This window comes from Cervus elaphus, chromosome 6 (assembly GCF_910594005.1).
Source record: "Cervus elaphus chromosome 6, mCerEla1.1, whole genome shotgun sequence".
NCBI classification, from domain to species: Eukaryota; Metazoa; Chordata; class Mammalia; order Artiodactyla; family Cervidae; genus Cervus; species Cervus elaphus.
Window position 1 is genome coordinate 31996403 of NC_057820.1, and position 24322 is coordinate 32020724.

At 39.6% G+C, this 24322-nt stretch overlaps 1 pseudogene; it reads left to right on the forward strand.

The window, feature by feature from the left end:
• Nucleotides 1-7935: 7935 nt before the first annotated feature.
• Nucleotides 7936-20394, forward strand: LOC122696528 (annotated as a pseudogene).
• Nucleotides 20395-24322: the final 3928 nt, after the last annotated feature.

Sequence of the window (24322 nt, forward strand, 5' to 3'; positions counted from 1 at the left end):
GCATGACACTCTTCTTTGGAAATAAAATTAAACATATGTAAATATATGCAAATTTGTATACCACAGAGAAAATGATCTTATAGAATGCACTGAATTTCCAATGAGGGAATTTAAATTTTAGTTCTATATATTTTTCAATGGTTTGTATTTGTGCATTTATTGTTTTTGTAGATTTTATGGGAGATACAAGTGTTGGGACCCTCCTAACCCTCCAACTTGCTGATGTCATTTTATTTCTAATTCTGTGTCAAAGGGACCACAGTCACAAGAACCTCTCACTTGCTATTGTTTTTTACACTAGTTTTATCCCTTACAAGGTATAGTTGACGTTCTGTGCAAGGATATCAATATTTAAATGGGTATGACTGACAAAACAATATTAAGCACACTGTATAATCTGGAAGTGTTCTACACTTTGTCCTTTCAGTTGCTTTCCACATCTGCCTTTATACAATATATTTATTTGAAGTGGAGCTGTTATATTTCAACTTCCTGACTGATTTCTCTTTGGATATGAGCATCAGTTGGGTTCAGTCACTCAGTCATGTCCAACACGTTGCGACCCCGTGAAATGCAGCACACCACACCTCCCTGTCCATCACAAACTCCTGAAGTTTACTGAAACTTATGTCCATTGACTGGGTGGTGACATCGAACCATCTCATCCTCTGTCATCCCCTTCTCCTCCTGCCTTCAATCTTTCGCAGCATCAGCGTCTTTTCAAATGAGTCACTACTTCGTCTCAGGTGGCCAAAGAATTGGAGTTTCAGCTTCAACATCAGTCCTTCCAGTGAACATTCAGGACTGATCTCCTTTAGGATGGACTGGTTGGATCTCCTTGCAGTCCAAGGGACTCTCAAAAGTCTTCTCCAACACCACAGTTCAAAAGCATCAATTCTTCAGCACTCAGCTTTCTTCATAGTCCAACTCTCACATCCATACATGACTAGTGGAAAAATCAACCTTGACTAGGTGGGCCTTTGTTGGCAAAATAACGTCTCTGCTCTTTAATATGCTGTCTAGGTTGGTCATAAATTATCATCCAAGGAGTAAGCATCTTCTAATTTCATGGCTGCAGTCACCATCTGCAGTGATTTTGGAGCCCAAAAAAATAAAGTCTGTCACTGTTTCCACTATTTCTCCATCTATTTGCCATGAAATGATGGGACTAGATTGGACGGAGAGTTGTGACACTGTATAGGAAACAGGAATCAAGACCTTCCCCAAGAAAAAGAAATGCAAAAAGCAAAATGGCTGTCTGAGGAGGCCTTACAAATAGCTGTGAAAAGAAGGGAAGCAAAAAGCAAAGGAGAAAAGGAAAGATATACCCATTTGAATGCAGAGTTCCAAAGAATAGCAATGAGAGATAAGAAAGCCTTCCTCAGCGATTAATGCAAAGAAATAGAGGGAAACAATAGAATGGGAAAGACTAGATACCTCTTCAAGAAAATTAAGATACCAAGGGAACATTTCATGCAAAGATGGGCTCAATAAAGGACAGAAATGGTAGGGACATAACAGAAGCAGAAGATATTAAGAAGAGGTGGTAAGAATATACAGAAGAACTGTACAAAAAAGATCTTCACCACCCAGATAATCATGATGGTGTGATCACTAACCTACAGCCAGACACCCTAGAATCTGAAGGCAAGTGGGCCTTAGAAAGCATCACTACTAACAAAGCTAACGGAGGTGATGGAATTCCATTTGAGCTATTTCAAATCCTGAAAGATGATGCTGTGAAAGTGCTGCATTCAATATGCCAGCATATTTGGAAAACTCAGCAGTGGCCACAGGACTGGAAAAGGTCAGTTTTCATTACAACCCCCAAGAAAGGCAATGCCAAAGAATGCACAAACTACAAAAAAATTGCACTCATCTCACATGCTAGTAAAGTGATACTTAAAGTTCTCCAAGCCAGGCTTCAGCAATATGTACACCGTGAACTTCCGATGTACAACCTGGTTTTGGAAAAGGCAGAGGAACCAGAGATCAAATTGCCAACATCTGCTGGGTCATTGAAAAAGCAAGAGAGTTCCAGAAAAACAGCTACTTCTGCTTTATTGACTATGCCAAATCCTTTGACTATGTGGATCACAATAAACTGTGGAAAATTCTTCAGGAGATGGTATTACCAGAACACCTGACCTGCCTCTTGAGAAACCTGTATGCAGGTCAGGAAGCAACAGTGAGAACTGGACATGGAACAGCAGACTCGTTCCAAATAGAAAAAGGTGTACGTAAAGGCTGTATATTGTCACCCTGCTTATTTAACTCATAAGCAGAGTACATCATGAGAAACGCTGGGCTGGAGGCAGCACAAGCTGGAATCAAGATTGCCGGGAGAAATATCAGTAACATCAGATATGCCGATGACACCACCCTTGTGGCAGAAACTGAGGAAGAGCTAAAGAGCCTCTTGATGAAAGTGAAAGAGAGTGAAAAAGTTGGCTTAAAGCTCAACATTCAAAAAACTAAGATCATGGCATCTGGTCCCATCACTTCATGGCAAATGGATGGGGAAACAGTGGAAACAGTGCCTGACTTTGTTTTTCTGGGCTCCAAAACCACTGCAGATGGTGATTGCAGCCATGAAATTTAAAGATGCTTACTCCTTGGAAGAAAAGTTATGACCAACCTAGCTGCTGCTGCTAAGTCGCTTCAGTCGGGTCCGACTCTGTGCAACCCCATAAAGAGCAGCCCACCCGGCTCCGCCATCCCTAGGATTCTCCAGGCAAGAACACTGGAGTGGGCTGCCATTTCTTTCTCCAATGCAAGAAAGTGAAAACTGAAAGTGAAGTCGCTCAGTCCTGTCCGACTCTTCGCGACCCCATGGACTGCAGCCTACCAGGTTCCTCCGTCCATGGGATTTTCCAGGCAAGAGTAATGGAGTGGGTTGCCATTGCCTTCTCCGTGACCAATCTAGTTCAGTTCAGTCGCTCAGTCGTGTCCGACTCTCTGCGACCCCATGAACCGCAGCACGCCAAGCCTCCCTGTCCATCACCAACTCCCTGAGTCCACCCAAACTCATGCCCATCGAGTCGGTGATGCCATCCAGCCATCTCATCCTCTGTCGTCCCCTTCTCCTCCTGTCCCCAATCCCTTTCAGCATCAGGGTCTTTTCCAATGAGTCAACTCTTCACATCAGGTGGCCAAAGTATTGGAGTTTCAGCTTCAGCATCAGTCCTTCCAATGAACACCCAGGACTGATCTCCTTTAGGATGGACTGGTTGGATCTCCTTGCAGTCCAAGGGACTCTCAAGAGTCTTCTCCAACACCACAGTTCGAAAGCATCAATTCTTTGGCACTCAGCTTTCTTCACAGTCCAACTCTCACATCCATACATGACCACTGGAAAAACCATAGCCTTGACCAGACAGACCTTTGTTGGCAATGTAATGTCTCTGCTTTTTAATATGCTATCTAGGTTGGTCATAACTTTCCTTCCAAGGAGTAAGCGTCTTGTAATTTCATGGCTGCAGTCACCATCTGCAGTGATTTTGGAGCCCAAAAAAATAAATTCTGACACTATTTCCACTGTCTCCCCATCTATTTCCAATGAAGTGATGGGACCAGATGCCATGATCTTAGTTTTTTGAATGTTAAGCTTTAAGCCAACTTTTTCACCCTCCTCTTTCACTTTCATCAAGAGGCTTTTAGTTCCTCTTCACTTTCTGCCATAAGGGTGATGTCATCTGCATATCTGTGTTTATTGATATTTCCTCCAGAAATCTTGATTCCAGCTTGTGCTTCCTCCAGTTCAGCATTTCTCATCATGTACTCTGCATATAAGTTAAATAAACATGGTGACAATATATAGCCTTGACCAGCCTAGACAGCATATTAAAAAGCAGAGACATTACTTTGTCAACAAAGGTCCATCTAATCAAGGCTATGGTTTTTCCAGTAGTCATGTATGGAAGTGAGAGTTGGACTATAAAGAAAGCTGAACACTGAAGAATTGATGCTTTTGAACTGTGGTGTTGGAGAAGACTCTTGAGAGTCCCTTGGACTGCAAGGAGATCCAACCAGTCCATCCTAAAGGAACTCAGTCCTGGGTGTTCATTGGAAGGACTGATGTTGAAGCTGAAATTCCAATACTTTGGCCACCTGATGCGAAGAGCTGACTCATTGGAAAAGACCCTGAGGCTGGGAAAGGTTGAGGGCAGGAGGAGAAGGGGACGACAGAGGATGAGATGGTTGGATGGCATCACCGACTCAATGGAATGGGTTTGGGTTAACTCAGGGAGTTGGTGATGGACACGGAGGCCTGGCATGCTGCAGTTCATGGGGTCACAAAGAGTCGGACACAACTGAGCAACTGAACTGAACTGAACTGAACTGATGGGACCAGATGCCATGATCTTAGTTTTCTGAATGTTGAGCGTTAAGCCAACTTTTTCACTCTCCTCTTTCACTTTCATCAAGAGGCTCTTTAGTTCTTCTTTGCTTTCTGCCACAAGGGTGGTGTCATCTGATATCTGAGGTTATTGATGTTTCTCCCTGCAATCTTGATTCCAGCTTGTGCTTCACCCAGCCTGGCATTTCTTATGATGTACTCTGCATACAAGTTAAATAAGCAGGGTGAAAATACACAACCTTGACATACTCCTTTCCCTATTTGGAACCAGTCTGTTGTTCCATGTCTAGTTCTAACTGTTGCTTTTTGATCTGAATACAGATTTCTCAAGAGGCAGGTCAGGTGGTCTGATATTCCCATCTCCTTCAGAATTTTCCACAGTTTATTGTAATCCACACAGTCAAAACTTTGGTATAGTCCATAAAGCAGAAATAGATGTTTTTTCTGGAACTCTCTTGCTTTTTCAATGATCCAGTGGATGTTGGCAATTTGATCTCTGGTTCTTCTGCCTTTTCTGAAACCAGCTTGAACATCTGGAAGTTCAAGGTTCACATACTGTTGAAGCCTGACTTGGAAAATTTTGAGCATTATTTTACTAGCGTGTTAGTTGAGTGCAAATATGTGGTAGTTTGAGCATTATTTGGCATTGCCTTTCTTGGGGATTGGAATGAAAACTGACCTTATCCAGTCCTGTGGCCACTGCTGAGTTTTCCAAATTTGCTGGCATGTTGAATGCAGCACTTTCAGAGCATCATCTTTTAGGATTTGAAATAGTTCAACTGGAATTCCACCACCTCCACTAACTTTGTTCATAGTGATGCTTCCTAAGGCCCACTTGATTTCATATTCCAGGACATCTGGCTCTAGGTAGTGATCATACCTTTGTGATTTTCTGGATAGTGAAGACTTTTTCTGTATAGATCTTCTGTGTATTTTGCCACCTCTTCTTAATATCTTCTGCTTCTGTTAGGTCCCTACCATTTCTGTCCTTTATTGAGCCCGTCTTTCCAAGAAATATTCCCTTGATATCTCTAATTTTCTTGAAGAGATCTCTAGTCTTTCCCATTCTTGTTTTCCTCTATTTCTTTGCATTGATCACTGAGGAAGGCTTTCTGATCTCTCCTTGCTATTCTTTGGAACTCTGCATTCAAATGGGTATATCTTACCTTTTCTCCGTTGCTTTTTTGCGTCTCTTCATCTCACAGCTATTTTGTAAGTCCTCCTCAGACAACCATTTTGCCTTTTGCATTTTTTTTTCCTTAGCAATGTTCTTGATCCCTGTCTCCTGTACAATGTCATGAACCTCCATCCATAGTTCATCAGGCTCTCTGTCTATCAGATCTAGTCCCTTAAATCTATTTCTCATTTCCACTGTATAGTCATAAGGAGTTTGATTTAGGTCATACCTGAAGGGTCTAGTGGTTTTCCCTACTTTCTTCTATTTAAGTCTGAATTTGGCAATAAAGGGTTCCTGATCTGAGCCACAGTCAGCTCCCACTCTTGTTTTTGCTGACTGTATAGAGCTTCTCCATCTTTGGCTACAAAGAAAGTAATCAATCTGATTTCAGTGTTGATCATCTGTTGATGTCCATGTGTAGAGTTTTCTCTTGTGTTGTTGGGAGAGGGTGTTTGCTATGACCAGTTCATTTTCTTGGCAAAACTCTATTAGCTTTTGCCCTGCTTCATTCTGCATCCAAGGCCAAGTTATCTGTTACTCCAGGTGTTTCTTGACTTCCTACTTTTGCATTCCAGTCCCCTATATTGAAAAGGACATCTTTTTTGGGGTGTTAGTTCTAGAAAGTCTTGTAGGTCTTCATAGAACTGTTCAACTTCAGCTTCTTCAGCAGTACTGGTCGGGGCATAGACTTGGATTACTGTGGTATTGAATGATTTGCCTTGGAAACGAGCAGAGGTCATTCTGTCGTTTTTGAGATTGCATCCAAGTACTGCATTCCAGACTGTTTGGTTGACTATGATGGCTACTCCATTTCTTCTAAGGGATTCTTGCCCACAGTAGTAGATATAATGGTGATCTCAGTTAAATTCACCCATTCCAGTCCACTTTAGTTCACTGATTCCTAAAATGTCGACATTCACTGTTTCCATCTCCTGATTGACCACTCCCAATTTGCCTTGATTCATGGACTGAACATTCCAGTTTCCTATGCAATATTGCTCTTTACAGCATCGGACTTTGCTTCTATCACCAGTCACATCCACAGCTGGGTGTTGTTTTTGCTTTGGCTCTGCCTCTTCATTCTTTCTGGAGTTATTTCTCCACTGATTTCCAGTAGTATATGGGGCACCTACTGATCTGGGGAGTTCATCTTTCAGTGTCCTATCTTTTTGCCTTTTCATGCTGTTCATGGGGTTCTCAAGGCAAGAATACAGAAGTGGTTTGCTCATTCCCTTCTCCAGTGGACCACGTTTTGTCAGAACTCTCCACCATGACCCATCCGTCTTGGGTGGCCCTACATGGCATGGCTCATAGTTTCATTGATTTAGACAAGGTTGTGGTCCGTGTGTGAAGAAGGCAATGACACCGCACTCCAGTACTCTTGCCTTGAAAATCCCATGGATGGGGGAACCTGGTAGGCTGCAGTCCATGGGGTCGCACAGAGTCAGACACGACTGAAGCGACTTAGCAGCAGTGGTCCGTGTGATCAGGTTGGTTAGTTTTCTGTGGTTGTGGTTTTCATTTTGTCTGCCCTCTGATAGAGGATAAGAGGCTTATGGAAGCTTCCTGATGAAAGAGACTGAATGAGGGTGACACTGGGTCTTGTTCTGATGGGCAGGTCCATGTTCAGTAAACCTGTAGTCCAATTATCTGTTGATGGGTGGAGCTGTGTTCCCTCCCTGCTCTTTACCTGGGGTCAAACTATGGTGGAGGTAATGAAGATAATGGGACCTCCTTCAAAAGATCCCATGCATGCACTGCTACACTCACCGCCCCAACCCTGCACCAGGCCACCACCAACTCATACCTCCACTGGAGACTCCTGGACACTCCCAGGCAAGTCTGGGTCAGTCTCTTGTGGGGGTCACTGTTCCTTTCTCCTGGGTCCTGGTGCACACCAAGTTCTGTTTGTGCCCTCCAAGAGTCTATTTCCCAGTCCTGTGTAAGTTCTGGCAGCTCTATGGTGGGGTTAATGGTGACCTCCTCCAAAAGGGCTTATGCCACACCCAAGTCTGCTACACCCAGAGACCCCATCTCTGTGGCAGTCCACTGCTGACCTGTACCTCCACAGGAGACGCTCAACACAGCTGTGTCTCTAGGGTCCCTGGGTCCTGGTGCACACAAGGTTTGTTTGAGCCCTCTGAGCATCTCTGGAGGGAATGGGGTTTGATTCTAAATGCAAATTCACCCCTCCTACCATCTTGCTGGGGCTTCTCCTTTGCCCTTGGGCGTGGGGCACCTCCTCACAGCCACTCCAACGCTGTACAACTGCCGCTCCAGCACCTATCCTCTTGCTGGGGTTTCTCTGACCTTGGACGTGGGGTACCTCCTCATAAGCATGAGGAGATATAAGCATGAGCAATGGCAAAGGATTCAGCAATTTTTGCATGTGAATAAGATGTCCATGAAATGTCTGTCATTTCTGTTGCTGCTAAGGCTGACTTGCTACTTTAGCTCTGGAAGTTGTGGAAATGTGCTGGTATAACCAGTGGAATATAGTCATTGGATTAACATGAAGATGATTCTGGATCAACTTGTCACAAGGGGTCATGATGTGACTGTTTTGACATCTTCAGTTTCCATTCTTATTGATCCCAACAAACCATCTGCTATGAAGTTTGAGACTCTCCATGCATCTTTAGCTAACGATGATTACAAAAAGTTTATCAAGTGTATTGTCAAGATGTGTGGATGGATGTGTCAAAAGACTCATTTTGGACACATTTCTCAACACTGAAAAGTGTAATTTTGAAATATTCTGATACTATTATGAAGCTTTGAGAAGATGTTGTTTCAAACAAGAAACTTATGACAAAGTTACAGGAATCAAGGTTCAAGGTCGTTTTTGCAGATGCCATTGGACTTGTGGTGAGTTGCTGGCTGAGATATTTAAAATACCTTTAACGTGGAAAAATTGCATTCCCACCATCATAGGTACCTGTTATTATGTCAGAAATAAATGATCATATGACATTCATGGAGAGGCTAAAAAATATGATATATGTACTTTATTTTGACCTCTGTTTCCAGACATTTAATGTAAACAAGTGGAATCTGTTTTACAGCAAAGTACTAGGGTAAGTTATCTTTTAGTTTTTAGGATGAGCCCTAACTTTTCTAGTGCCTTAGAAAGTGTGTTTGTATAAAGTTCCAAGAATTTTTCTCCTGTGAGTGTAAAGATGAACTGAAAATATAAAATGATCCACTGCTCTCATAAATAATACAGAAATACTTAAGTTATATGGTAAAGTAAAACCAGAAATCAAATTGCCAACATCTGTTGGATCATTGAAAAAGCAAGAGAGGTCCAGAAAAATATCTACTTCTGCTTTATTCACTATACCAAAGCCTTTGACTGTGTGGATGACCACAAACTGTAGGAAATTCTTAAAGAGATGGGGACACCAGACCACCTTACCTGCCTCCTGAGAAATTTGTATGCAGGTCAAGAAGCAACAGTTAGAACTGGATTGAAACAACAGACTGGATCCAAATAGGGAAAGGAGTACATCAAGGTTGTATATTTTCACTCTGTTTATTTGGAAGGACTGATATTGAAGCTGAAACTCCAATATTTTGGCCACCTGATGTGAAGAGCTGACTTATTTGAAAAGATCCTGATGTTGGGAAAGACTGAAGGCAGGAGGAGAAGGTGACAGCAGAGGATGAGATGGTTAGATGGCATCACCAACTCAATGGACATGAGTTTGGGTAAACTCCAGGAGTTGGTGATGGACAGGAAGGCCTGGTGTGCTGCGGTTCATGGGGTCGCAAAGAGTCGGACACAACTGAGAGACTGAAATGAACTGAACTGAACTCTTTAACTTATATGCAGAGTACATCATGAGACATGCCAAGCTAGATAAAGCACAAGCTGGAATCAAGATTGCCAGGAGAAATATCAGTAACCTCAGATATGCAGACGACACCACCCTTATGACAGAAAGTGAAGAAAAACTAAAGAGCTTCTTGATGAAAGTGAAAGAGGAGAGTTAAAAAGTTGGCTTAACACTCAACATCCAGAAAACTAAGATCATGGCATCCAGTCTCATCACTTCATGGCAAATAAATGGGGAAACACTGGAAACAATGACAGACTTTATTTTCTTGGGCTCCAAAGTCACTGTACATGGTGACTGCAGTCATGAAATTAAAAGACGCTTGCTCCTTAAAAGAAAAGATATGACCAACCTAGACAGCATATTGAAAAGCAGAGACTTAACTTTGCCAACAAATGTTCATCTAGTCAAAGCTATGGTTTTTCTAGTAGTCATGTATGGATGTGAGAGTTGGACTATAAAGAAAGCTGAGCACTAAAGAATTGATGATTTGAATTGTGGTGTTGGAGAAGACTCTTGAGAGTCCCTTGGATAGCAAAGAGATCAAACCAGTCAGTTCTAAAGGAAATCAGTCCTGAATATTCATTGGAAAGACTGATGTTGAAGCTGAAACTCCAGTACTTTGGCCACCTGATGCGAAGAGCTGACTCATTTGAAGAGACCCTGATACTGAGAAAGATTGAAGGTGGGAAGAAAAGGGAATGACAGAGGATGAGATGGTTGGATGGCATCACTGACTCAATGGACATGAATTTGAGTATACTCCAGGAGTTGGTGACGGACAGGGAGGCCTGGCATTTTGTAGTCCATGGGGTTGCAAAGAGTTGGACACAACTGAGTAACTGAACTGAACTGAAAGTAGAACCCTGTGGACTATCAGTAACACAGATCATTTCAGGAAGTAACAAGCCACAAACTGAAGAACTTGGAAATTCTCCAAGCAATTATATTTCCAACTTACTAAATTTTTTTAACTTAAAAAAAAATCACTGGAAACCCCATAAAATTTCTTGACAGCTGAAGTCATTTAAATTGAGAAATGACACACATATTTGGAGAACAAGTATCTCGGTCGGATTCAGAAATTCTTTCTATCTGGTTAGCTCAGTTTCTTTACTGTATTATTTGTGTCCAACTCTTTGTGACCCCATGGACTATACAGTCCAGGGAATTCTCCAGGCCAGAATACTGGAGTGGGTAGCCTTTCCCTTCTCCAGGAGATCTTCCCAACCCAGGGATCAAACCTAGGTCTCCCACACTGCAGGCAAATTCTTTTATCAGCTGAGCAAAAAGGGAAGCTCATATTATATTATAATATAATATTATTCTATTGTTATATTATTATATTATAGGGCTTCCCAAGTGGCTTAGTGGTAGAGAATCTGTCTGCCAATGCAGGAGATGCAACAGACCCAGGTTTGATCCCTGGGTTGGGAAGATTCCCTGGAGGAGGACACAGCAACCCACTCCATTATTCTTGCCTGCAGAATTCCATGGATAGAGGAGCCTGGCAGGCTACAGTCCATGGGGTCTCAAAGAGCTGGACATGACTGACAGACTGAACACACTCATATTACATTATACACACATCTAATTGCTTTATCAAAGAACAGACACTTTCAAACATCTTTGGCTGTATCATTCCAAGCTCCTTTCTAAAAATTACTTAAAATACTCACATGGTAGCATTCTCGTTTTGTCTAATCTTCCTTCTTGCTTTTGTTTTTGTTTTGCCTTTCAAGAAGACACACTACGTTATCAGAGACAATGGGGAAAGCTGAGATGTGGTTCATTCGAACCTTCTGTGATTTTGAATTCCCTTGCCTTCTGCTACCAAATTTTGAATTTGTTGGAGGCCTCCACTGCAAACCTGCCAAATCCCTGCCTAAGGTGGCATATTCCTATTTGCTTTGTTTTGTTTACTTTGCATTTTCAATAACAATAAGTCTGCTTGCTTTATTTAGAATATTTTATTTCAATGAGTCAAATGTAGAGAGCTTACCAAAGTGATCTGACAACTAAAAACATTTATTTCTATACCAACACAGTATCTGAATTTTATTATCATTACAGATTAAACTGGGAAGGAGAGTGTCCTGGAGAAACGAGAAACCCAGGAGACTTTGAGAATATGTTCATCAAATTATGAATTCATTGTTGAACACATAATAAAGCATCATTCATTCAAAAATAATTATAATGGTGACTAGCATACTCCAGAAGTAAGTGCTAATATGCAGAGATATGGTGTAGACACAGTTTCTGCCACCTGATACTCTATGTGGAAAGAGAATGGGAAAGTGAAGTCGCTCAGTCATGTCCGACTCTTTGCAACCCTGTGGGCTGTAGCCTACCAGGCTCCTCCATCCATGGGATTCTCCAGGCAAGAATACTGGAGTAGGTTGCCATTTCCTTCTCCAGGGGATCTTCTCGACCCAGGGATCGAACCCAGGTCTCCCGCATTGCAGGCAGACGCTTTACCCTCTGAGCCATCAGGGAAGTAAAAGATAGAATAGCAGTATACAAACATTGTGTGAAAATTATTATAATACAAAAAGACCACAACAACTAAGGAAATATCCAGAGTGAATCATAGACATTATCTCTGAGGCACTGATATTAAGGTGAGATCTGAAGGATATTTAGGAATAAACAGAAGGGATAGGGTATCTGTGGAGGAAGACAGGAAAGAAAAACAGGCGGAGTGGTAATGACAGTTCCCAATAAGTCTGCTGCTGCTGCTGCTAAGTCGCTTCAGTCGTGTCCAACTCTGTGCGACCCCATAGATGGCAGCCCACCAGTCTCCTCCGTCCACGGTATTCTCTAGGCAAGAACATTGAAGGGGGTTGCCATTTCCTTCTCCAATGAAGGAAAGTGAAAAGTGAAAGTGAAGTCGCTCAGTCGTGTCTGACTCTTAGCGACCTCATGGACTGCAGCCCACCAGGCTCGTCTGTCCATGGGATTTTCCAGGCAAGAGTCCTGGAGTGGGGTGCCAGTGCCTTCTCCGTCCCAAGAAGTCTGTTTGGTCTAAACAGGAAGAGGCTGATTAAAGAAGCAGATAATTACAAGGAGCTGGAAACATCTAGTAGGAGCACTACAGAGAAAATTAAAACGGTTAAGAAAGGGAGAGAGATGATCACATTTAAAAAGAAACACAAGATTTAGTCACTGTGTTGGACTGTAAAGGGGCTAGAATGGAAACGGCCATCATTTAGAAGGCAAGATACAGACAACAATGATGGAAAACTAGATTACAATGTTCATAGAGATATAAGCACACTAACATAATAACAGTACCAACCTCATATTGTCAATTTAGGGGAAAAAAAATTTAGTAGGTATGCAGCACCTAAAATGTCTCTGACACATACTCAGTGATCCAGAAGAAATATTAACTATTGTCATTATTGTAATTTTGTTACTCTAACATACTATCAATAACCCAGTGTGCACCAGCCACTTGGATTTTGTGAATTAATACTTAGAAATCAGTTTTCCAATACATCAAGATTATGTAATCCAGTAAAGTCCTAGAGAGTAGATATCCTAGGGAGTTGTTTAAAAGTAAATTTTTTAATGTTTTATGTTAAAAATAAAGGTAATCAAAACTTTTAATAGACTAAATCAAGTTTAAGTTAAATGAAATATAATCAGTTCAGTCACTCAGTTGTGTCTGACTCTTTGCGACCCCATGGACCACAGCACATCAGGCCTCCCTGTCCATCACCAACTCCTGAAGTTTACTCAAACTCATCTCCATTGAGTCGGTGATGCCATCCAACCATCTCATCCTCTGTCATCCCCTTCTCCTCCTGCCCTCAATCTTTCCCAGCATTAGGGTCTTTTCAAATGAGTCAACTCTTCGCATCAGGTGGAGTTTCAGCTTCAACATCAGTCCTTCCAATGAACATTCAGGACTGATCTCCTTTAGGATGGACTGGTTGGATCTCCTTGCAGTCCAAGGGACTCTCAAGAGTCTGATGAGTATATTCAATCTAAAATTATAATGTTAAGAATTTTTTTAAGGTTTTGGCAAAGAGATGAGCAAGATAAAATGCTATAGTTTTTTTTGTAAGGATTGAGGCTTTTCACCAGTGCTTTAGCTTAAAAAAAATTCTTCAATAATATAAAAGTATGAAATGTATGACCTAACAATTTTTTGCAACAAAATCCAACATTTCCTCACCTTCACACCAGTATTTAAACCATTCCTCATTAAAATCTCCAGGGTTTTACATCTAACAGCAGAAAAGGGAGGATTTATTCTCATTTATTCTAATGACCAGGTGTTTTCTGCCTATACTAAGCCTAAAGAAAACATCAGAAAAGCTCCCTTAAAAGAATGTAGGTCTCAACATCATAGCTGCCTGGTAGAATTTACACTGCATACATAAGAACCATAAATTCTGCACATGTAATAAAGACCAAATAATTATTCATACATGAATCTGAAAATTGCCCATATTTTCAAATTATGAAAAATTCTCTTCAGTTTAGGATAACAGTCCATATGAAGGAAAGCAAGAATCCAATCTGTGAACTATTTTGTCATCTCTTAAGAAATCCTTCTTGTCTCTTACTGATGGAAAAATGAAACATCTTTTTCAAAGGTAAAACACAGTATCACTTTTGATTAAAAAAGCTTGGGTTATCTCTGGTAACTTTCAGAGTGTCCAAAGGCTGAGATAAGATTAGTGAAAGTTCTGTGCTACCTAACTCCGTTTTTTGAAAAATTTCCCCATTCTCATTTCAGGAAAGTGACAATGTTAATAAGAGAAGAGATGAGCAGGAGAGGAAGAAGGTAAAAGAAAAAGATGAATAGCAGTAAATCACAATAATTAATAATAATGTGTTGTTATTAAGTTGGAGAAACAAGATTTGAATCCAAGTCAATGACTGTGAAGACTTTATTATACAGAGAAACTGTTTTTTCAAACTACCACTCTTTCCATTAATTATTAGGTTCTCAGAAAATTTCTGTACTTTGTAAGAAATAAGATGTTTGGCAAAATGTGTCCAGAATCTTAAAAATGCTTATAGCCTTTGGCTTCACAATATACTCTTATGAAATGATACAGAAAAAAATAATCAAGATGTGCAAAAACAATATTTGGGGCAGTAATTCATAAGAGTCAACACAGGAAGCAATCTAAATATCTGTTATTAAGCAATGATTAAACAGTGTATCAATCACTGTTTAATTGATCACTAATGTGATCAATGCACATCACACCATTATAATTGAATACTTAATTACCCTAAATCATCTACATATGAGACTTATTTGGAAACAAGTGGAAAATAAAAAAAATAACAAGATCATAATTTTCTTGTAGGATAAAAAAGAATATGTTAGATTACAATTTTCAAAATATATGTCATAAATATATTTAATTATAGAAGTAGATAAAAGATTAGAATGAATGAAGAAATTCTAGCATAATATTGTCAAAGTCCATCAATGTTATCAAATATGACAGAATTTCTTTCCCATGGATGAATATTATTCTATGTCTGTGCCTCTGGGTGTGGGGGTGTGTGTGTGTATATTTCATCTTCTATATGCATTCAAGATTGGCACTTAGGCTTTTTCCCTTCAGTTCAGTACAGTTCAATCACTCAGTCGTGTCCGACTCTTTGCGACCCCATGGACTGCAGCACGCCAGGTCTCCCTGTCTACCACCAACTCCCAGAGTTTACTCACTCATGTCCACTGAGTCCGTGATGCCATGCAACCATCTCATCCTCTGTCGTCCCCTTCTCCTCCTGCCCTCAAGCTTTCCCAGCATCAGGGTCTTTTCAAATGAATCAGCTCTTTGCATCAGGTGGCCCAAGTATTGGAGTTTCAGCTTCAACATCAGTCCTTCCAGTGAACACCCAGGACTGAGTTCCTTTAGGATGGACTGGTTGGATCTCCTTGCAGTCCAAGGGACTCTCAAGCATCTTCTCCAACACCACAGTTCAAAAACATCAATCTTTTCTTACTCAGCTTTCTTTACAGTCCAACTCTCACATTCATACATGACTAATGGAAAAATCCTAGCCTTAACTAGACGGACCTTTGTTGGCAAAGTAACATCTCTGCTCTTTAATATGCTGTCTAGGTTGGTCATAACTTTCCTTCCAAGGAGTAAACATCTTTTTAATTTCATGGCTTCAATGACCATCTGCAGTGATTTTGGAGACCAAAAGAATGAAGTCTGCCACTGTTTCCACTGTTTCTCCATCTATTTGCCATGAAGTGATGGGACTGAGTGCCATGATCTTGGTCTTCTGAATGTTGAGCGTTAAGCCAACTTTTTCACTCTCCTCTTTCACTTCCATCAAGAGGCTATTTAGCTCTTCTTTGCTTTCTGCCATAAGGGTGGTGTCATCTGCATATCTGAGGTTACTGATGTTTCTCCCTGCAATCTTGATTCCAGCTTGTGCTTCCTCCAGCCCAGCATTTCTCATGATGTACTCTGCATGTAAGTTAAATAATCAGGGTGAGAGTATACAGCCTTGATGTACTCCTTTTCCTATTTGGAACCAGTCTGTTGTTCCATGTCCAGTTCTAACTGTTGTTTTTTGACCTGAATACAGATTTCCCAAGAGGCAGGTCAGATGGTCTAATACTCCCATCTCTTTCAGAATTTTCCACAGTTTATTGTGATCCACACAGTCAAAGGCTTTGGCATAGTCAATAAAGCAGAAATAGATGTTTTTCTGGAACTCTTGCTTTTTTGATCATCCAGCAGATGTTGGCAATTTGATCTCTGGTTCCTCTGCCTTTCCTGAAACCAGCTTGAACATCTGGAAGTTCTCGGCTCACGTATTGCTGAAGCCTCACTTGGAGAATTTTGAGCATTACTAGTGTGTGAGATGAATGCAATTGTGAGGTAGTTTGAGCATTCTTTGGCATTGCCTTCCTTAGGGATTGTAATGAAAACTGACATTATCCAGTCCTGTGGCCACTGCTGAGTTTTCTAAATTTGCTAGCATATTGAGTGCAGCACTTTCACAGCATCACCTGTTAGGATTTGAAATAGTTCAACTGGAATTCCACCACCTCCACTAGCTTTGTTCATAGTGATGCTTCCTAAAAGCCACTTGACTTTGCATTCCAGGATATCTGGCTCTAGGTGAGTGATCACACCATCATGATTATCTTGGTTGTGAAGATCTTTTTTTATACAGTTCTTATGTGTATACTTGCCACCTCTTCTTAATATCTTCTGCTTCTGTTGATACCTTTTCTGTCCTTTATTGAGCCCATCTTTGCATGAAATATTCCCTTGGTATCTCTAATTTTCTTGAAGAGATCTCTAGTCTTTCCCATTCTATTGTTTTCCTGTATTTCTTTGCACTGATCACTAAGGAAGGCTTTCTTATCTCTCCTTGCTATTCTTCGGAACTCTGCATTCAAATGGGTATATCTTTCCTTTTCTCCTTTGCTTTTTGCTTCTCTTCTTTTCACAGCTATTTGTAAGGCCTCCTCAGACAGCCATTTTGCTTTTTCATTATAAAGGACAGAAATTTTCCCCTTGGCTCCATGAATAATCCTGCAATAAACATAGGAGCATATATCTCTTCACTACACTGCTTTTGTTTTCTTCAGGTATATACCCAGAAGTGAAATTTCTGGATCACATAATAGATCTATTTCTAATTTTGTAGAAAACTTCATTTTATTTTCCATAGACACTCAACTAATTTAATTTCCTTTTCTTCACATTCTCATCTACATGTATTGTTTATATTCTTGATGACAGACTTTCTAGCAGTTGTGAGATGGTATCTCACTGAAGTTTTTATTTCCATTTCCCTGAGTATCAGTGATATTGAACATCTTTTCATATACCTGTTGGCCATTTGGGTACCTTTGGAAAAATATCTATCCTGTCTATCTGCCAATTGCAATTAATTTTTTGATTATTGAGATGTATGAATTACATATATTAGATGTTAATGCCTCTTTTCATGTGTGGTTTGCAATATTTTTTTCCTATACTGTAGGTTACATTTTTATCTGATTGTGTCTTTTGCTGTGCAGAAATGTTTAGGTTTGATTTAGTCTCAGTTGATTTCTTTTTCTTTTGTTGTGATTTTGGTGTTATATCCAAAAAAACTCATTTTTAAGATCAAGGTCAAGAAGTTTCTTTTATATTTAAACCATTATATTTAAACCATTGATCCATTTTCAAATAATTTTTGTGAGTGCTGTAAGTTAGAAGTCTTATTTCTTTTTTTTTTTTTTACATGTGTTAATCTAGTTTCCTCAGAAGAGAAAGAAAAGACAATCCTTTCAAGATTGCCTTCATTGTTAAATACTAGTTGACTGTACATGCAAGGATTTAATTCTCGATCCTGTATTCTGTTCCATTGTCCTATGTGTCTATTTATAGGCCAATACCATATTGTTTTAAATACTGTAACTTTCTAGTATAATTTGAAATTGAGAGGTGTGTTCTATTTGGCTTTAGATAGTGTAGACACTTTAGCTATTAATTCTTCCAATCCATGAACACAAGATGCCTTTCCATTCCTTTGTGTTTTATTCTATTTCTTTCAACAGTCTTGTAGTTATCATTATACAGATCTTTCACTTCATTGGTTAAATTTATTTATAGTTATTGTCTTATTCTTGATGTTATTGTGAATGGGATAGTGTTGTTTTTTTTTTTTTTTCAGATGTTTCATTGTTAGTATACAGAAATACAACTGATTTCTGTATGTTGATTTTATATCTTGCAACTTTACTTAATTTGTTGATTAGTTCAGTTCTATGGTTGACTGTCTGGGATTTTCTATACAAAAAAAATGTGTCATCTTCAAAAAGTGATTATTTTTATTCTTCCTTTTTTATTTGGATCCTTTGATTCCTTTGTCTTACCTAGTTGCTCTAGCAAGAACTTCTAGGTTAAACTGACTAAGTGTGGGAGTGGGCCTCCTGGTCTTGTTCCTGATCTTAGATAAAAACCTTTAACTTTCACCATTGTGTATAATATTACCTTTGGATTTGTCATATATGGCTGTTTTTACTGAGGTGTGTTCTTTCTATATCCAGTATGTTGAGGATTTTTAACCATAAAAGGATGTTTTTGTCTTGTCAAATGCATTTTCTGCATCTACTAAGATGATCAAGTTATTTTGTCTTGTATTCTACTGGTATAAAGTATTATATTTGATTTTGGTATGTTGAACCATCCTTTCATCTCAGGGATAAATCTCACTTAGTCATGCTATATGGTCCTCTTAATGCATTCTTGAATTTGGTTTGCTGATATTTGGATGAGAATTTTTGCATGTATATTCATCCTGGATATTCTTATAGTTTTTTATTGTAATGTTCCTATTTATTTTGTATCAGGGTAATGCTGTCCCACTGGGGAGCAGGTGCTCTCTGGGGTACCCATTGAGGTGATGGCAAGAGTCCCTCACAGCAGTTGCATATAGCACAGCCTACTGTGACATAGATCATACAATATGAGCTCAGGGCAAAGGGTGTAATATGTAAACAAACCCAGCAATATGGTCACTGAAATATGTAATGACAGGTATATCTCTGGGTCATATATAAATAGGACTCAAAGGATTGTTTCACAGAACTTCCAAACAATAATACCAGACTCTTCAATGATTAGTAATTTAGATATAGAGTTTGAGAAATTCTGAAAACGTTTAATGTAAGGCATAGAAATTACAGAGCTGACCAATTGATAAAGTCATTTATATTATAATTCTTTCTTAGTGCTCATAGTCAGAGAAGTGAAACAGTAATGACTAAGCTAAAATAATTCCCTAGAAAGTCTGACTGGAGTAAACAGATGATATAGTAGAACTACAACAATAAAGAATTAAAGGTGACTTAAGATCCTGTGGTCATGCCTCCTGCTAAGAATCTATGTTAGTAATTGATAACATTACTGACAAAGAGTCTAAGTATAATCTTGTTACCAAGATTATATTATTCCCTCATTACTATGTGTACTGGCTCTATCTCATTTCTTGCTTACACACAGACACACACACACATACAAAAACATTCCCATAAATATACCTAATAGAAAAAACTGTCCTCAAATCACACATATCCTTCTCAAGGACCTAAGGAGTGAAGTCTTAAAAGACAGCTATTACTGAAAACAATTTGGATATTCTTAAAAAAATTGAAACTATAATTATAGTCCAGAAATTCCTCTTCTGGGCATGTATCCAAAAGAACTGATATTAGGATCCCAAGACCTATTTGCACACCACATTCACGAAAGCACTATTCACAAGAGCCAAGAGGTTGAGGCAAACAAAGTGTCCATCAACAGATAAATCCATAAACAAAATGTGGTATCTACAAACAACGAAATATTACTCAGGCTTTAAAAGAAAATTTTGACATTTGTCACAATGAAGAATCTTACATGACTGAAATAAGTAAATCACAAAAAAACAAATACTGCAAAACTCAACTTATATGAGGTATCCAGACTAGTTAAATTTGTAGAAACACAGAGAAGAATGAAGGTTGCCAGAGGCTGGCAAGAGGAAAATGGAGTTTCTTAATGGACACAGACCACCACTTTTGTCAGATGAGAAAGTTCTGGAGATTGGTTGCAGAATACGAATATACTTTACTAAGCTATACACTTAGGAGTAGTTAGGTGGTAAGCTTTATGTTACTTGTATTTTACCACAATATTTTGAAAAACAGCTGCAACTCTAATAATTCCTCAAAATATCAGATTTTCTCTTTAACTGTTTGTAGTCATCCTTCAACGAATGTTTGCTATGCTGTTGCTCTTTTGTGATGGAGCAAATGCTTTTTTTCACAGGAAATGGAAGAGCTTGTGCAGAGCTCTGGAGAAAATGGTATTGTGGTATTTTCTTTGGGGTCAATTATCACTAACATGTCAGAAGAAAGAGCTAATATGATTGCATCAGCCCTTGCCGAGATTCCACAAAAGGTATGCACAGTAACTTAACAGTGGACAACTACTAATATTTAATAAGTCAGTTACACTCTATAAAAGGTCAGATTTTAGACATCTTCTGTAAGAAAGGTAGACCATTTTAATAGCTTCAGCTTATCTCAAATATTTATGTTGTTGCTATTGCTTAGTCACTGAGTTGTATCTGACTCTTTGGTGGCCCCACGGACTGTAGCCAGCCAGGCTTCTGTCTGTGGGATTTCCCAGGCAAGAATACTGAAGTGGACTGCCATTTTCTTCTCCAAAGGAGCTTCCCAACCCAGGAACTGAACTGTGTCTCCTGCATTGCAAGTGGATTCCTTACCATTGAGCCAGCATGGAAGCCCCTCAGATACATATATATATAAACCAAAATATACACAGCAGGTGCTAAAGTAGCACAGAGTGCCTTTGATTGACAAGAATTTTGAAGTAATATTGTGATAAAAAAGAAGTATATTTAAGAGATGCATTGTGAATTTTGGTATTATAATAGTAGTGTGGCAGGTACAGAAATTGCCAAATTATGCCTTGTCATTTACTCCTTTACCTTGAAGGACTCCTGAGGATACAATACACATACAGATGTTCTCAAGAGTTAAATTTTAACAGCAAGCATCAGTCAGTCAGTCAGTTCAGTCGCTCAGCTGTGTTCGACGCTTTGCAACCCCATGAACCGCAGCATGCCAGGCCTCCCTGTTCATCACCAACTCCCAGAGTCCACCCAAACCCATGTCCATAGAGTTTGTGATACCATCCAATGATCTCACCCTCTGTAATCCCCTTCTCCTCCTGCCCTCAATCTTTCCCAGCGTCAGTCTTTTCAGATGAATCAGCTCTTCGCATCAGGTAGCCAAAGTATTGGAATTTCAGTATCAACATCAGTCCTTCCAATGAACACCCAGGACTGATCACCTTTAGGAAGGACTGGTTGGATCTCCTTGCAGTCCAAGGGACTCTCAAGAGTCTTCTCAAACACCACAGTTCAAAAGTATCAATTCTTCAGTGCTCAGCTTTCTTTATAGTCCAACTCTCATATCCATACATGACCACTGGAAAAACCATATCCTTGATTAGACAGACCTTTGTTGACAAAGTAATGTCTCTGCTTTTTAATATGCTGTCTAGGTTGGTCATGGAGAAGGCAATGGCAACCCACTCCAATACTCTTGCCTGGAAAATCCCATGGACAGAGGAGCCTGGTAGGCTGCAGTTCATGGGGTCACGAAGAGTCAGACAGGACTGAGCGACTTCACTTTCACTTTTCACTTTCATGCATTGGAGAAGGAAATGGCAACCCACTCCAGTGTTCTTGCCTGGAGAATCCCAGGGATGGTGGAGCCTGGTGGGCTGCCATCTATGGGGTCACACAGAGCCAGACCCGAATGAAGCAACTTAGCAGCAGCAGCTAGGTTGGTCATAACTTTCCTTCAAAGGAATATGCGTCTTTTAATTTCATGGCTGCAATCACCATCTGCAGTGATTTTGGAGCCCAGAAAAATAAAGTCAGCCAGTTTCCACTGTTTCCCCATCTATTTCCCGAGAAGTGATGGGATCGAATGCCATGATCTGTTTTCTGAATGTTGAGTGTTAAGCCAACTTTTTTATTCTCCTCTTTCACTTTCATCAAGAGGCTCTTCAGTTCCTCTTCACTTTCTGCCATAAGGGTGGTGTCGTCTGCATATCTGAGGTTATTGTTTCTCCCTGCAATTTTGATTCCAGCTTGTGATTCCTCCAGCCCAGTGTTTCTCATGATGTACCCTGCATACAAGTTAAATAAGCAGGGTGACAATATGCAGCCTTGACGTACTCCTTTTCCTATTTGGAACCAGTCTGTTGTTCCATGTCCAGTTCTAACTGTTGCTTCCTGACCTGCATACAGGTTTCTCAAGAGGCAGGTCAGGTGGTCTGGTATTTCTATCTCTTCAAGAATTTTCCACAGTTTATTGTGATCCACACAGTCAAAGGCTTTGGCGTAGTCAATAAAGCAGAAATAGATGTTTTCCTGGAACTCTCTTGCTTTTTTGATGATCCAGTAAGCATAGCAGCACAATAATGTTAATTGTGATAAAAGCCTGAAACGTGCCATGCAATTTGTACTTGCCAGGTAATCCTGGCTCCTTTTATTTCCTCTAAATTTTGGTGTGCCATTCAGGGTGCTTTTCAGCTTTTACCTAGAGAAAGGATGATCAGGGCTCCCCAAACTGCCTCCAGACATCCAACCAGCCCCAGTGATTTTTAGAGAGAAACATCAGCATCCCTGATTGACTGGGCCCTGCCAGATCAGAGATCAAAGGTCAAGTGTAAAGGTGGGGTCCTGCCCTTAGAATGAATGCTGTCCATTGTAGAGTCTGACCCTTAGTGGATTCTGTTTCTCCTCCAAGCTGAGGAAGGAAAAGAGACCATTAGAAGGTGTCACGTATGACGAAGACTGGCATGGAAAAGATTCAGTTGGCTCCTCCTTCATAAAATATAGTAGTAATTTATTTTCTACTATGTAAAATACCCTTGGGTGTTATTTTCTACTATGTAAAATATCATTTTGGAAATTTGTGAACTACTTTTTAGTTTGCTATCTGATATTATAGTCTTCTTCTAAGCACCTACACTAATTTTTTGCTGAGAACTTAAAGTTATTTTACATTCATATGATGAGCAGAAGTCAAACGCTAGTAAATTAAAATACAGTTAAAGGAATTGCTTGGGAATCAAAGTTGGTTATCTTATTTTGGTACTGGACAAACAAACCACATTAATCAATGCTGTCAATGCTTTGTGCTTCATTGTTAAAATGTTCACGGTTGGTTCAGTAAACTTTAGCAACATAATTTTAGAACTTTTTCAACAGCCTTATTGATATTTGTAACACAGTTTTCTTTTCTAAATTCAAACAATTTTGAAATTTGTAATAGTGCTAATACTCTGGATTCATGTAAGATACTACCAGTTGCCATTTTTGTTGGAAGCTGGGCTTAACAATTTGTAATCTAAAAGAACTTATTCTTCCCAGGCAGCATAAATTAAATTGATTATTGATAAATTAAAGACTTCCCTATAGCTCAGATGGTAAAGAATCTGCCTGCAATGCAGAAGACCTGGATTTGATCCCTGGGTCAGGAAGATCCCCTTGGAGAAGGAAATGGCAACCCACTCCAGTATTCTTGCTGGGAGAATCCCATGGACAGAGGAGCCTGGAGGGCTACAGTCCATGGAGTCACAAAGAATTGGACACAATTACATCAATTTGTAATTGATAAATTACAAATAAGAAAAAATATTTCTCATTGCAAGCATGATTACATGCACTTTCCTTTCTGTAAATAAAAAGATAAAAACTCTAATGAAATAATGAGCTATATTAAGTGGATATAAGTTAGCTCCCTTCTATAACAGTCAAAAAGAAATAAACCAGTAACTATTAAATTTGAGAGCTAGTATACGAAATAAATTGCAAGTTATTAGTGATCTGCGACTGTTTTTGCACTAGAATGAAGACCACTTAACAATTTCTCAAATATTTATACTTGTCATTGAAAATCTCATTTGTCTATGCCGTTATGTGTGAAAGGTCATGGCTGCATACAAACAGTATGCATACAAACAGTAATAAGTACATAAAATGTGGGCATTCCATGTCACATTTCATGATAAAATTTGGTTTTTCCTCCCTCTGCTTGCAGTTCCACTACAATTATGCTTCCTGTTGCCTTGACTCCCTTATCTGAATAAATGGCTTCACTATTTCTTTAAGACAGTATATTTCTGACATGCCCTTCCCTGGATTTTTTGTTCATGTGCTTCCTTTTATCCAGACTGTTCTTTCAATTTGTTCACCTGCCAATCTTGGATTCACTTGTGGAATTAAAGTGACAAAGCACTTTTTTCAGAAAGTCTTCACTTACCTCTTCAGCAGACTTAATGGATTCTTGCTCCAACTTCTGAAAGCAGTTTAAATGCAGTTTTCCATGAATCATCTGTTATCTAAAAGACACTGCTTCTTTCA